Source organism: Homalodisca vitripennis, chromosome 7, assembly GCF_021130785.1.
Source record: "Homalodisca vitripennis isolate AUS2020 chromosome 7, UT_GWSS_2.1, whole genome shotgun sequence".
Classification (NCBI taxonomy): domain Eukaryota; kingdom Metazoa; phylum Arthropoda; class Insecta; order Hemiptera; family Cicadellidae; genus Homalodisca; species Homalodisca vitripennis.
The window spans coordinates 36,492,584-36,507,894 of NC_060213.1; positions in this window are offsets into that span (position 1 = coordinate 36,492,584).

Genomic DNA, 15,311 nt, shown 5'->3' on the forward strand with positions numbered 1-15,311 from the left:
CTCACTTTAAGGATATATTACTTGTATACTTTACAGCTCTCTCACTAGGTACCGGCATTATTCGTTTTGCTTCGACAACTTATTGAAACAGCAAGAAGCTTTTAAGTTATAAAGTAAATAGTATTAGAACAATTTCTCTTTCTGGGACTTTATATGTAACATTATAAAACAATTTATCATTTTAGCAAAGATTTACATTTTAATATTTTTCTAATACAAGGAGAAAGTGACCACTTTGAGTATTAATATATTACAGTAAAAATAAGACTCAGGTATTACTAATAAAGTAATGTACAAGTGTCATTAAATTGACAAATTAATAATCTTTGAGCCATTAATTAACAGTTTCAAGATAATGCAAGTCCTACATATCAACCTTTTTACACTAATATTTTGATATTTATCTTAGTGATGAGCTGTTCCTTGATATCCATGGGGCTGCCCAGATGTAATTGATATATCGGATTTCGATACACTCAGTATAAAATCAAAAGAAGATTTTAGGGAACGGGAAATAAAGGCTCCTGTGGTAAATAAGTACTTTAAATTAGATGAAAATGAGCTTTATTATTAAACGTATACAAACGTTTGTATCAGAATATTAAAAGCATAAAAATATTTAGATTAGATTTTACAATTTTTATTTCTAAAATTTGAATTAGGTAAAAAATAAAAAGTAAACACAGTGCTAAAATGCAGATCTCTGACATATCTTAGTTTTTTTTACTATGTAAAACTGTTACTCGGACGTAAAACAAAGTGACCTTTGTTTTGTTAAGACGTATTATTTGTCCCATTCTACTTGTTCGGCTATTGGCACGTAAAATCACACATGTGTGGATGTAAATGTCACATTGATGACAGTTGTCACGGACCCGTGAGACAGGTGACCTCAAATATGGCGGCATCTGTGCACTTACACTGACTGTCTGAAAGGAATATCTCAAGACTAAACGAAAGAAAGAAAACAATGAATCTTTGTTCAAACGATGTTGCAGACGTAGAATGGCTTGAAAGGATGGAAATATTTCGGAAATGTATCATCTATATGTGTTACAGAAAGAGAACACTACGGATTATGAATTGGTATCCATCCTCACTTGTAATAAAACCGGGATAAGATTAAGCGTGCGCAACATCTGTAAGTATATATAATATCTTGTGATGAACTCACACTATTCGTGGATAACAAGTAAAAATGATCGATGTCAAAAGCTAAAGCGTATACCTGAGGGTTCAAGGTGACTACAGCAATCACCAACCTTGTTACTTCATACAAACATTACGCTGAATACCACACCGTGAAATAACACACCTGGTAGTCAATAGCGAAATACGTGTGCTTTCTAGTTAGCGTTTATGCATGCTTAATCCCAAGCCTTATGATTTTTTGCACCTGACGAAGAGGATAGATTCCAGTCCTTGAAACGTAGGACAGTTCAATAACAGTTTTATAAGGATTACCATCAGAAATTCTATTTAGTCATAATAATTAAATACATGATATCTCGTCTCACCCCTATCACTTGCCCATCTTTTGTCTACAATGCGATGAGCAAAATACTTCTACACGTATTATTTCATATTTTTGAACACCAAAATTAAGCTATATTTCTTTGTTGAAATGGTCATATTATAGCTAGTAAATATTCTCCTACGAATGATAAAATAAGTTATTAAAATATTATAGTATTATTCAGTAAGTAGTAAAAAGTACATATCAGTTCAATTATTCATAGTAAAAAAACATGTTTAAATCAAAAGTCTTTATCACTGTTTTTCACCACTTATTTAATTACTTTACTCTCAAGTAAAGTAACAATAGTAATAACAGTAGTAAAGTAAACATTTTTATACGAAAAGTACTATATGTTTAATCTAATAAATTCGTATAGCAGTATAAAATATTATATAAAATGTTCCTCCTTTTCAAGTACATGATAATATGAAATTTTTATAATTAAACTATGAAATAAATTGCTGTAAATTAGAACAAAAAGAACAATACTTTACAGCAAAATTCTGAACAAATTATATATTTCTCAATAATTAAATGTATTTGCGTACTAAAAAAATGGTTTACGAGTATCATACAAAAAGACAATATCTACTTAAAACAGTGTTTAACCATGCTCATTGTATAAAAATGGTACTGCATTAGAAATACACCTTACTATACTGTTTAAGCATAGCATGCATTCTGTAATAGTAAAAAACATTCTGCAGAGAACAATGCATTAAAGGAAATGTTCTTATTGCACAGGTAAACGTAGACCGCAACAATGAATAAATTGATATAAATTAATTATATACATAATTATGATATATTTATGTATTATATATATAATATTATATATATATATATATATTAAAACTATCCTGCTTTAATCTCTATCATAATTATTTCTCTTAGGATTTTCAGTTGATTTTGTATATTTATGGCGTCATATTTACAAAACCGAACTCAGTTTGTGTCAATGTTAAACAAATCTTCTTGTGTTTATACAAGCTCCTCGGGTGTTCCTCAGGGCTCAAATTTAGGACCTCTCTTGTTTTTAATATTCATTAATGATCTCCCCTGTTGCTTCTCTGACTGTAAATGTCTATTATTCGCTGATGATCTTAAATTATACAGGCCTATAAAAGATGATTTTTATGTTAACTTATTACAAAATTCTTTAGACCAGTTGTATGTTTGGTGTTCGACTAATAAGTTGGAATTGAATGTAAATAAGTGTTTTTGCCATGTCATACTCACGGAGGAGGATTCCTGATTTTAACATTTACTTCATAAATAATAAAGCTGTAAAAATGTTTCTAAAATTAAAGATTTAGGTGTAATTTTTAGTTCTTCATTCTGTTTTAATGATCATGTCCACATGCTGGTGTCGATTGCATACAAACTTCTGGGCTTTGTCAAGAGAAATTCAAGATATTTCCACAATACTAAGACAATTATGACTTTGTATAAAACTATGATAAGAAGTAAATTAGAGTATTTTTCTGTTATCTGGAATTCAATAAATGTGTTAGAGTGTAGCAATTTAGAGATAATACAAAACAAATTTCTTAAATTTTTATTTTACAAACAACATAATTATGTATGTCCTTACGACATGCCCACTTCTAATTTAAGGGAAATGTTTGAGATTAAAAAATTGTCCATAAGAAGGGAACTAGCCTCAATAAGTTTTTTATGTAAGTTACTTAATAATTCAGTTGATAGTTCGTATTTGTTAAGTCACATAGGTTTGCATGTACCACATCATATATTTAGAGAATTTAATTTATTTGCTTTACCTACATGTAGAACAGTTTCTCATTATAACTTTCCTTTGTACAAGACTCTACGGTTTCTTAATTTAAACCAATCAAACATAGATATTTTTTAATGATAATTTGGGAAAATATTTTAAAGATATGCAGCAACCTTTTATTTTGATTTAATTTATTGTTCATTGTAGAAGTGTATGTGTACAATGAAGCAAGTTGTTATTTTTTTAAATTTTATAGAGTTCATTTATTTATGTTGTGTAAAGAAATTTTAATATTAATTTGTGTAACTGCCAGCAGTTTAGTTTAGTTTAGTTTGTTATGTTAAAGTTCATATTAAGAGTACATTAATTTTAGTTAAGATAGCTGTTTTGGGAATAATTGAAGGTTTTGTACTTTGTTTGTGCTATATCATGTCCTGTAGCTGTCATGTAAAATTGAAAATAAATAAATAAAAAATAAAATAAATAAATAATTAGCGGGGCTGAATATGCTTTACTTTATTAAAAGGAAATTCACTATCAACGTAAATTAAGGCCAGGTTGTGTTCGTGTGCAATGTAAAATGGTTTCTGCTAACTTGAGAAGCAATAAATTTTCAATCAAATGAAGAAAGATATATGTGCCAAAATGTTAACACGAAGCTGTTAAATTAAAATAATAATTTTAATCCCTTTCTCTCCACACAATGACGTATTTTGTTTATTTCATAATCAGACCTAACTTGTATTTAATATTTGGAATTTTTTTAATAACTCCGCAATAAATAATATTATTGTAGTTAAGAGTACGGGGTTAACAAATGGAAATTTTGGAGTTAAATACTTTTAAACATTAAATGAAACAAAGGAAGAGTTTATTCATAGAAAATATTCGTATTTAATCCATTAAAAAAATCGTTGAAAGCCTTTTATTTAGATTAACCAACATGTCGCAATCTATAGGCAATGAATTGTAAACCCGAATCGGTATTATATAGGAATTGGTCCTGCTTTTTATTAACCGGCTTCCACACCCGCATGAATAATTACTGTCCTCTCTATAAAATTCTCTCTGCGTGGATAAAATACCAATTCCAGGAATATTTTGTCACGCATCACTAATTGGTTGCTGATAAAGTGCTTTGCTAATATTTGGAATACTAAGTTTCAAATTACATGATTAGCATATATTAAAATATAAACTTCATAATTTTATTGACATGTAAGTCATTGTAGTGTAATATACAGACAGTTATTAGAAATTTTAATGTTACTTATTAATAAAAAATATAATCCTAATATTTATGGCAAAATTAAAATTATTTTAATCAATAAACATTATATATGAAGACGGTTCGTTTGTGTTCGCAATTTAAATGATGTAAAAATGTATAAATTATTATATAAAAACCGTACAACACTTATTTGCATACTCTATTTTTTATGTATAAGACTTCTATATTATAAAAGTGAGAAATACTATTTTCTAAAATTTGTTTATAAATTTCAGGGATAACCCCCCGAAATTGTAGATTCTTATTGTGAAATCCTAAAAATGCCCAAATAAATTCATTATTTGAAGTAGTATCCCATAAATAAATAAATAATGTTAAAGTGCAGACACTTATTTTTTAAATTTTCTATAAATACAATAGAAATAAGTAAACCAACATATAGCCCCTTAAATATTTTATAAATATACTAAATTAAATTGTTTTACATTTTTAAAAGTTCTTTAAAGCACTGAATAATAATTCATAAAATCTATGAAAGCATACAACGAAAGAGCCGTCATAATATGTCTACAATTATATTTTAATATTAATAATAGTACCTTAACTGCATTTTTGGTTTAATTATTTTTAGATAACGGCGAAACATTAACGAGGATATTTAAAATTACACATAAATTCAGTTAACGAGATATGAGGCTTGGTCCGTGTTTCCTATAATGCAAAGCCTTATAAAACGGGAATGTTATTTTATGATGGTTACAACAAATTATTTATATTATTATGCTGTAAAATAAATGCATTAAAAAACTTTAATTGAATTGAAAAAATTATAATCACAGCAACACTGTAAGATTTTTGTTATTATATAATTGATATAAAATTTAAATTATATAAAACAGTATAAGCAATTTTAGTAAAATTGACACTTTAATCGCTATGTATAAGGATTTTGGCATTAAAAGTGCGTCTATTTAAAGGAAGTGAGAATATCATGAACTGTAAAAGAGGAGGTGGATTCTTTAATAAAAATGAGACCAAGAATCCACACCACTGCTCTTATAAGCAAGGAGAAGTTTTCATTGCTTTTACCGCTGATTCTCTTCAACTTTGTCATCTTACAGATACCTTTGTCACATAAGGGTTGAGGAAAGTTCAGAAAGACCACGAGATTTATTTTTGCTTTTGTGTAGTAAGTCAAATACAGGATGAGTTTTAAGTCCCTTCCCCCATATTTTTTTTAACCGTATAAGTTAGGAGGTTTAAACCCCGTACATATTCGTTAGACCTAATATCTTGTTTTTCATGGGTTCATTGACTCTCCACCTCCAATGGGGGACGGTCCACGAGGAGATTCTTAAATGTAAGCATAGGTTGATATGCACATCAAATTAAAGGTCTTTGTAAGTAGAATACAATGCCGCAACCCGGACCCTTGATGTGCATATCAACCTATGCTTACATTTAAGAATCTCGGCTTACTCCTCGTGGACCGTCCCCCATTGGAGATGGAGAGTCAATGAACCCATGAAAAACAAGATATTTAGGTCTAACGAATATGTACGGGGTTTAAACCTCCTAACTTATACGGTTTAAAAAAAATAGGGGGGAAGGGACTTAAAACTCACCTTGTACAAACAAATCGCTTAGTATATGTTACTCTTTAATACTTTAACAAACACGATTATGTAGTAATAAGTGTCTAGTATTCATTATATGATTGGAGCATTAATGTATACACATATCATGTACTTCCGTACACAATTTGGATTAATAATCGTAATACCCGAAATGATGCTAGAGACTATTGTAATGTTACGAGGGGTATTAAAAAATAAGGTTCCCATGATTTTTTAAAATAGACAGCTCTATATTTCTACTTAGTGTTATACATCAATTTAAAACTTAAAAGTTAAGCTATTTTCCACATAATCACCGTTTCTGTCCAAACACTTTTGTAGACGATGCTCCATCTTTTCTACCCCCATGTTGTAGAATTCTGCCGCCAATCCTTTGAGGAATCGAGTAACCTCTTCCTTGACTTCATCATCGGTACTGAAGCGTTGGCCAACCAAGAGTTCCTTTAATTTTTGGAACAAGTGATAATCACTTGGTGGTTAGGTCTAGGCTGTAGGGGGGATGGGGAACAACAGTCCAGCCAAAATTTGTCAGCAGTTCTTGAGTATGGCGTGAGACATGAGGTCGAGCCTCACACCTCTGGACAATCTTCCTCTCCGGCGGTTCTGGATCGCGCGTCTCAGCTTTCTTAATGTGTCGCAATATCTGTCAAAGTTTACTGTTGTTCCATGAGGCTAAAAGTCTTCAAGCAATATTGTCTCAACTTTTTCAGCAAACGCCATCTGAAACTTAAGGCCGCCCACTTTGGTTTTCATCGTGAATTTCCATGCGGCCTTCTCTGAATTCTCTACAACACTTCCGAACGTATGCAGTTTTCCCCATAAACTTCAATTAACTGACGATGAATTTCAATAGGTAAATCTGTTTTGCATTTAAAAAACGTATCACAGCATGAATTTCGCATCTGGCGGTAACAACTATAGGTAACTCCATCTTCGAAGGCAGCTAGGCCGGCACTGTTGGACGTAGCGAGGCGCGAGTGGTAAGGATAGAGAGAGGGACAGCTGGTGAGTAAAGCAGTGTTGCCAGATTTCTCCCAACATATCACATTCTGTCTCGGCACAGAGAACCTTATCTTTCTAATACTCCTCGTACTTTATATCTCCATTGAAACCCGAAAAACTGTGAAACAAGTATTGAAATTTGAATTCTCCAAATTGGTAAGGACCTAATTTTAGCATATTATGAAACACTTGTGCGAAAAGTTCATATCTCTGATGACTGGAATTAATAGTGAGTTCTTTCACATCGCGTGAGGTAGATCGGGATATTGTTTATTGTTTATATCAACACTATTTCTGATTTGGTTTGTTTTCATACCTTAATTTAAGGTAACAGACTTTACATTTTCCATAATTTTTTATTGTACTACTTTTTATCTTATCTTCACAAATAAATACGTAGTGTATGTAGCATCGATAATTGGTTATTTTTATGTCGATAATAATCTAATATAAGTCTTAGAAACATAGTGTTAATAGACTCATTGTTTTTAAAATTTTTGGTGGTTTACACTAACATAAATTGTGCATGATGATATAATAAAGTACGATACATTGAACACATATTAACTTATTAAAAAAGTATTGTTATCAATATTTTCCGATTTAAATTTCTTTTTATCAATATTTATAATGCAATGAATACTACATTTTTCACTTACCTCTGTGACATAAGTTCTGAAAATAGTAAACAATATTTAATTGTAACGGTTTTACCTTTTCCCACAGAGAAACACAATGGTTGATATAAATCTCGTATATGATTCACCACTTTCTGTATCATGTTAATTTATTACATAGTTTAAGAGACTGTATTATTTTATTTGTTGTATTTTTTTTTGCTTATGTCTGCTATAACTGAAAGTCATAGCCACTTTATATTAATTTAAAATGAAATAAATATGCGTATCCATAACTTATATGAGATCGACGAAGTCTGAAGTAAAAGAATAAGGTTAAAAAGTTTCATTTTCCTAGTTCAGTCATGTATTCAGGTATTTCACACCGACAGCGTCAGACGCAAACTTGTTAGCATAATTTATGCGTTAAGTAGAGCCAACCTAACAGAAGTGTGGAATGATGCATTAATAGAATTCACTTTGTGAATCTAGAGAACCCTTTACACCTAAGACTGAAAGTTTTCTGTAAACCCTGATTCCTGCATTGCTTAGTTAGTTTACTCACTAGAAATTGTCTTAATGGAATACAGTATTGTTAGTTCCTTCGTTAATGCTCTCAAATTACTGTTTTAGTGGTAATAAAATTATGTATACACGTGTACCGTGTATGTTCATTGTGTACCGTTTTTATAGCACATATTTTAAATTTATATAGAGCAAATACTTTATAAATTAAACAACTTTTCGGAAATACTTGGTTTATTCCGAAATTCAAGTTCACCCAAAAGTTTACAAAGTTTACAAACTTTTGATTCAATTTTCTTCAAATGTCACTCAATCGAACAAATCTAATTAAGAGCCTGATCAAAAGGTACTGAAATTAAAATTAAACTAAAAATGTATACTTCTCCAAAAATGGTTTAAATTAACAAAACAAAATAAAAGTTCTCTTCTCAAAATACTCAAAATTAATATAACACAAAACTTGATATTTACTTTATGACCAAAATTTAATTCACAATACTTCAAAAAATTGAATTAAATTTTCAGACTCTGAAAGATGGGAAACTTTAGAAATTTTTAATACAGTATTATAAAATAAAAGATATTAAACTATAACGCTGGTACGGGACTTACTACTTTGAACATTACGGAGGCAGATCGGATCTTAAAACGCACTAAAAATTTTAAATACTTCAAATTGACTTTACCCCACGAAAAATAAATTACTCTAAATCCCAACTATTGGGTTAGAGAAAAAACTTCAGCTACTAACTCGACCGCTACACGTACTCCTCAATCGCCAAGACTCGACTGCCCGCGAGCCGGGAGGAACGCATCAACCGATACGTCACTGACCGATCAGCTGACAGCCGGTCCAACTGAACAAACAATGTCCCCGCACCGCGTCTAGTTAATAAGAGCCTACTTCCTACCGCGATTCAGCATAAATGAATTTGAACTATGGTACATATACATAAAATATACGTAAAGGAACTATACATGTATAGTTTTTTATGGTAATTTAATAAAATGTATTTATAAGAAATTCCTGTATTCACAGTCCTTGCGATGTTATTGACAGAATAAACCGTACAAAACCTACTCAGGCTATATATTTTATTGCAACTCACACTCTTCTACAATTATACAATAAAAGATGAGATATATTCTATAGCCTGTAAAGATAACAAAGTTCTACCTCCCATTTAAAAGTGAACTTTACCTCGATCGGCGGAACATCGCGTCACGTTTTCCGCCTCCAATTTCCTGAGCCATCGCTCTTCAGTGGCGACTGCTTCACTTTTGCCATTCTTTGTGTCCGGTAGCAAGTTGACAAATTTAGTACTTTTACGTCAGGCTGATTTTTTCATTAGCAGAACATCGAGTAACGCAAAAGTTTTAATGTAGGTAAACATAAAGATCTTTACAATTATTATGACTTTATTAATTATCTGTATTAGAAATAATACGAGTCTATCACCTTATATACATCAATGCGAGTTAGTAATTTTAGCCATCACCAATGCATTTAGTGACATTTTATTAAAATAAATTATAAATACGTAATATACTCTTGAGCTGGTTTTTATTAAAATAATGTATAGAACCAATAATACCTACAATATTTTTAGAGAACAGGTTTTTCAAAAGAGGATTTAGTAAAATAAAATAATAAGAAATTATCAGCGATCACTCTAATATTCTGATTGTTTAGATAAATATTGCGATTGTACATTTTTTATGTCATTTGAGCTACTGTTGTAAAATATCATTAGCGATGAAAATTAAATGTGACGATTATAACATAGTGGTTGAGTTCAGAGTTACATAGTTTTCATTTTGCACGTTCCAGTATTGGATATGATTGGCTGAGAATTGTGCGGAAGTTATAACTCGTTATATTATTGAAGGTTGGTGTATTCTAGCCTACTTGGGGGCAAGGAGTCAAAGCCAATGGATGAAGACTATTTCTTTGTATAATTAGTACGTTTTAAGCGCATATTTTTAGAAAATGAGATAAAGGAATATTGAATGAATCTTAACAGAATTCCTTAGGGATTATTCAAGATTTTTGTCAATTTATTATTGAAAATGGTGGTTATGATCAAAGAGGCGAAAATTGCAAGGTCAAAATTTTTAGTGTTGTGTGGATATATAATTTAACATTTTGATTTTAAGGGTTCTCATTAAAAACTAATTCTCTATTTCAATCAACCATAGCCAAGAAGAGCATAGCCATTAGCAAAAGTGAATCGAGCATATGGTCTATGCATTATTTCTAAACAGATCTTTCCAAAGTGAGTTATAGATTCTATGTCTTAGATTTAAAGTTATTAGTGAACACCCTTTAACCTAGAGATGTAGAATTTTAGGGGAAAACTTTTAAATAGTTACCTTCAAGAACGATTTTTGACAAACTTTAATTCTTGTACTAAGCGCATAATATGGGCTAAAAAGACTATTACGAACCGTGCCGAACATTATGCATTCTGAAAAGTATATTGACATACATTAAAATAGGAATTGAACATTCGTTAAAACATTAATATACTTGATATATTATATTATATGTAAATAGAATGTTGGAAACCAAGGATTTGATTTATTATTATATATTGATTTCCACCTCTATCACACACACACACACACACGCACACACACACACACACACACAAACGCACACGCACGCACGCACGCACGCACGCACACACGCACACACGCACGCACGCACGCACCCACACACACACGCACGCACGCACGCACCCACACACACACACACATTTATGGTGTTTTAGATATTATATATCAAATCAAATCAAATCAAATCAAATCATATTTTATTGCATTTTCTTTACAATTCAACATTGCATCGCAATCGTCAAGAAACCCCCTTATAATTATAGTTATAAGCAACCCCTTATACATTCACACACACAGTCAAACTTACATCTTCATACATTCTCTCAAACACATTCTCACTGACCTCAGATCCTATGCTCTCATAAATCCCAGCGGCTCATCATGAATTTCATCGACAGAGGTAAAACGCTCTAGACACCAGTAGGCGTCTTAGACGAGTTTTAAATTGATTTCGATTGTTAGAATTCTTTATACTTTCAGGGAGCCTATTGATCAGTTTGACACCAACTTCTTGAGGTAGATGTTGCGACCAGCGCCAGTCTGTGATGCTGAGTTCGATAGTTGTCCCTGCCTTCTTGTTTCAATATTGGTGAAACGTCCCTGCCACGAATCAGAGTACACCTTGATCTGCAGTACGTAATCACCTCAAAAATGTAGAGGCAGGGCAAAAGTCATAAATCCAAGCTCCCTAAAAGATTCCCTACACGACTCTCTGAAACTCAACTTTTGTATGATTCTGACAGCCTTTTTTTGAAGTCTGAATACTCGTTCCAATCTATTTTTGGGCACAGCCTCCCCAAAGTCTTACTTCATACGCAAAGTGTGGATGGATTAAGGCCATAGTAGGCCATTTTTAAAACTTTGGGGGAACATAACTTTGCCTAGGTTGCGCAAGGCATATATACCTGCGGAAACTCTAGCACATATGTGGTCGATGTGGTCGTCCCAGGTCAGCCCTCTGTCAAGGAACATTCCCAGAAACTTTGTAGAGTATGTTTCCTCTAAAAGGACATTATATACAAATACAGCTGGGCCCATCCGAAACGTGTATTCTGCCGAATGCAGAGAAATGTTACAAAATTTTGATTTTGGTTTGATTTGTTTTCAAGTTCATTTCAGAAAAGAATTGAATACATGAATTCACTTCAACAAACGTTGTGATTTCCAGTTCTTGCAGTGTTTTGCTTTTAAAACAGAGAGTCGTGTCATCAGCATATTGAACTAGTTTCCCATGTTGGATCACCGAGGTTCAATCTACTGACATAAATCAGGAAATAAAAAGAGGCCCAAGGATAGATCCCTGAGGGACACCATGAGGCATTTTGATTTTGTTAGATGTGACGTTTCGAAATATATAATATACATATATTATATATAATAATATATATATATATATATATATATATATATATATCATATATAATAACATATATAATAACTCTTTGCGATTCAATGTTAATTGAAATTAAATAAAGCTATTACCATTTATATACCATTTAATGCAAATAAAATTCGTTTTTACAGGTATTTGGTCTTCCGATCATATGTTAGTTTGCTTATATAAACGCATATGTGACAGATACGGCCAAATACAAAATAATTGAATCGGAAAAAAGTAAGCGCTCTGTGGTGTAATGGTAGCTCATTCACCCGGCAAGTGAGAGATCCGGGTTCGACTTCCGGCGGAGCAAGTACTTTTTGCGATTCAATGTTAATTGAAATTATATATATATGTGTGTGTGTGTGTGTGTGTGTGTGTGTGTGTGGTGTGTGTGTGTGTGTGTGTGTGTGTGTGTGTGTGTGTGTGTGTGTGTGTGTGTGTGTGTGTTGTGTGTGTGTGTGTGTGTGTGTGTGTGTGTGTGTGTGTGTGGTGTGTGTGTGTGGGTGTGTGTGTGTGTATGTATATGTATATGTATATACATGTGTATGTACATGTATGTGTATATATCGAAAATGCAAAATTAAAACAATTCATGTGTATGGTATGATAACAAAAACCTTTATTGTCTTTTAACGTAAGGCAGTTCTTTTAATGCGGGTCAATCTGCCATAAAAACTCTCGGAGGAGTAACGATAAGACAAAGTGGTGAGAATATCTCCCTTGCATCCCACGGGACCGCTCGAAAATTGTCTTATCCAGAATTTTGGGCTTAGTGTCTAATATCTTTTGCTCCACTGTCAATAGTTTTACTATCATTTATCTCTTTCATTCTTTTTTCATTACATTGCATATCATTGCAGCATTCAATAAATGCTGTATTCAAATAATTTTTATACAGAAAATCAATATAATTACATATTATATATTGTTAGTTTTTAGCTTTTATTATGCTCATAACTAATATTACATTCGGGGTTTGTGTGTCAAACACAAAATAAACTGTTCCTAAGCCTGTTATAGAAACTGTAAACAACTATCTGAGCCATTAAGTTAGAGAGTTAACTTGAGTTACTGTGGCCGAACGTGATCTTACTACAGATGGTAATTTAGACCAACATTGGCTGTGCTTTGGATAATAATGTATGTAGGTAAAGTACAAGTAGAATATACTGAGATAAAAGTCCGTATTTCATTAGTATATACAGTCCACACTATAAAAATTAGTAGTACCATAATAATAACCAATTAGCATAACAATATATGAGGACCAAATACTACTAGGTATCAAGGTTAAAAGAATACACGACTACGGGTCAGAGTGGAATGTTTCGCGTTCACCTGACCTGATAGTGGAAAACAACCTGCCTCAGTGAGCAACTCGACTCCCAATGACCCAATTGATCAACATTATCAACTAGTCATAAAAGTAGTATCAAAATAAATTTAAAACCAGCTAAGTCTATAGATTCGAGATTATACAGTAAAATGGATACACAAAGAGAGAAATTGTGGTTTCGTCATCGACAGGTAGGAGTGACTTCGCCTAAAGCTCAGGCGAAATTCGCAGTACCTCATTGTAAATATACCAGGCGTTTTTAAGGATCAACATTAGATTTTATAGTTAAAAATATGATAGTAAAATAAGTGCCTAAGGACACGTTTGTTCCGTGTGAGAAAAAAGATTTTTATCATACAGAAGGACAAATTTAAAACTTAAACTTTTTATTTGATTTATATTACATAGTAAATAAACATTGTATTTCTATTTCTGTTTACGAATAGTAAAGATGTGTTTTATGTATTCACTTGAAATGAAAACGTTTGTGATTAGCGCACTGAAGAAACACTAACTTTGAGCTAGCTTATTTTCAAATATATGTCGTAAGGAATCGAAAAAACAACCACTTTTAGGACCAAATTTTAATGAAGTATCAAAAACATCCGTGCAGTATGATACAAATGAATTAAATTCCTACAATTCAGTAACAAACTTTTAATGATGTTACACTCTTATGAGTATACATAACATGTTTCTTATCATATATACAGATATGTTTTTATATTATATCACTGCAAATCTGCTCTGTGTTATGCCTGAAACAATAAAGATTCTAGGTCTTTTTATGAATTCTAAAAATCGATATTAATAATTTATACAATAGAAAACAAACATTTTTATTTTAGAACAGCGAAGTTGCAAGTCATAATATCCATATCTTTCATCATAAATCCCAGTACAATCACACTTTAAGTTCCGCTGGTATTTCCTTTCTCTGAATGGTGACCAATACAAGCTAAAATGTTTTAATTTGTATAAAACCAAAAAATTCAACAATTTACTATCATTGTAAAATGCATCTTGATAAAAACATATCAGACTGTTAATTTTCACAATATACTCTAATTGTTCACTAATAAGTTTTTCGTTGCTAATATCGTTAACAAAAGACCAATATATGGCAGGATAACTTTGGAAACATAAGTCATGACTCTTGATGGACTGACATACAAGTATTAATTTCCTATAAAAAATTTAGAGGTGGTACGGGTAAAGGTAAAAGCCCCTGGCAGAGTGGTAATAAAGTGAGTATATTTACTCAAAAAACCATAAATATAAAGCAATAGGAGGTAGAATAATTCTTCCAACAATTAGGTCGTTATGGACGTTAGGTCTAAATAAAACTTTTTAGCATCTGAGTCTAAAGACTAAGCAGACGCATACACACGCATAGCACATTTTTACTTTACTTATGATTTTCAAAACTAAAACAAACGTAATTAGTTTATCACACCAAACGTATTTTCAGTTCTTACTGCTAATACATTTTTGTTTAAAGTTATATGATATTTGTTGTCTAGTAATTTTATAAAACAGTCATTATCATTTTTCAATTCCATACGTCAAAGTCGGAAAACCTTGGTTCATGATATAATAATAAATACAATATCTACAACATTATGACAGTCTTAACAACTATATGTACCATTGTGAATTTATAGATTTTATTTAGTGTTTGAAGTCGTGAAATAAATAATTTTGTT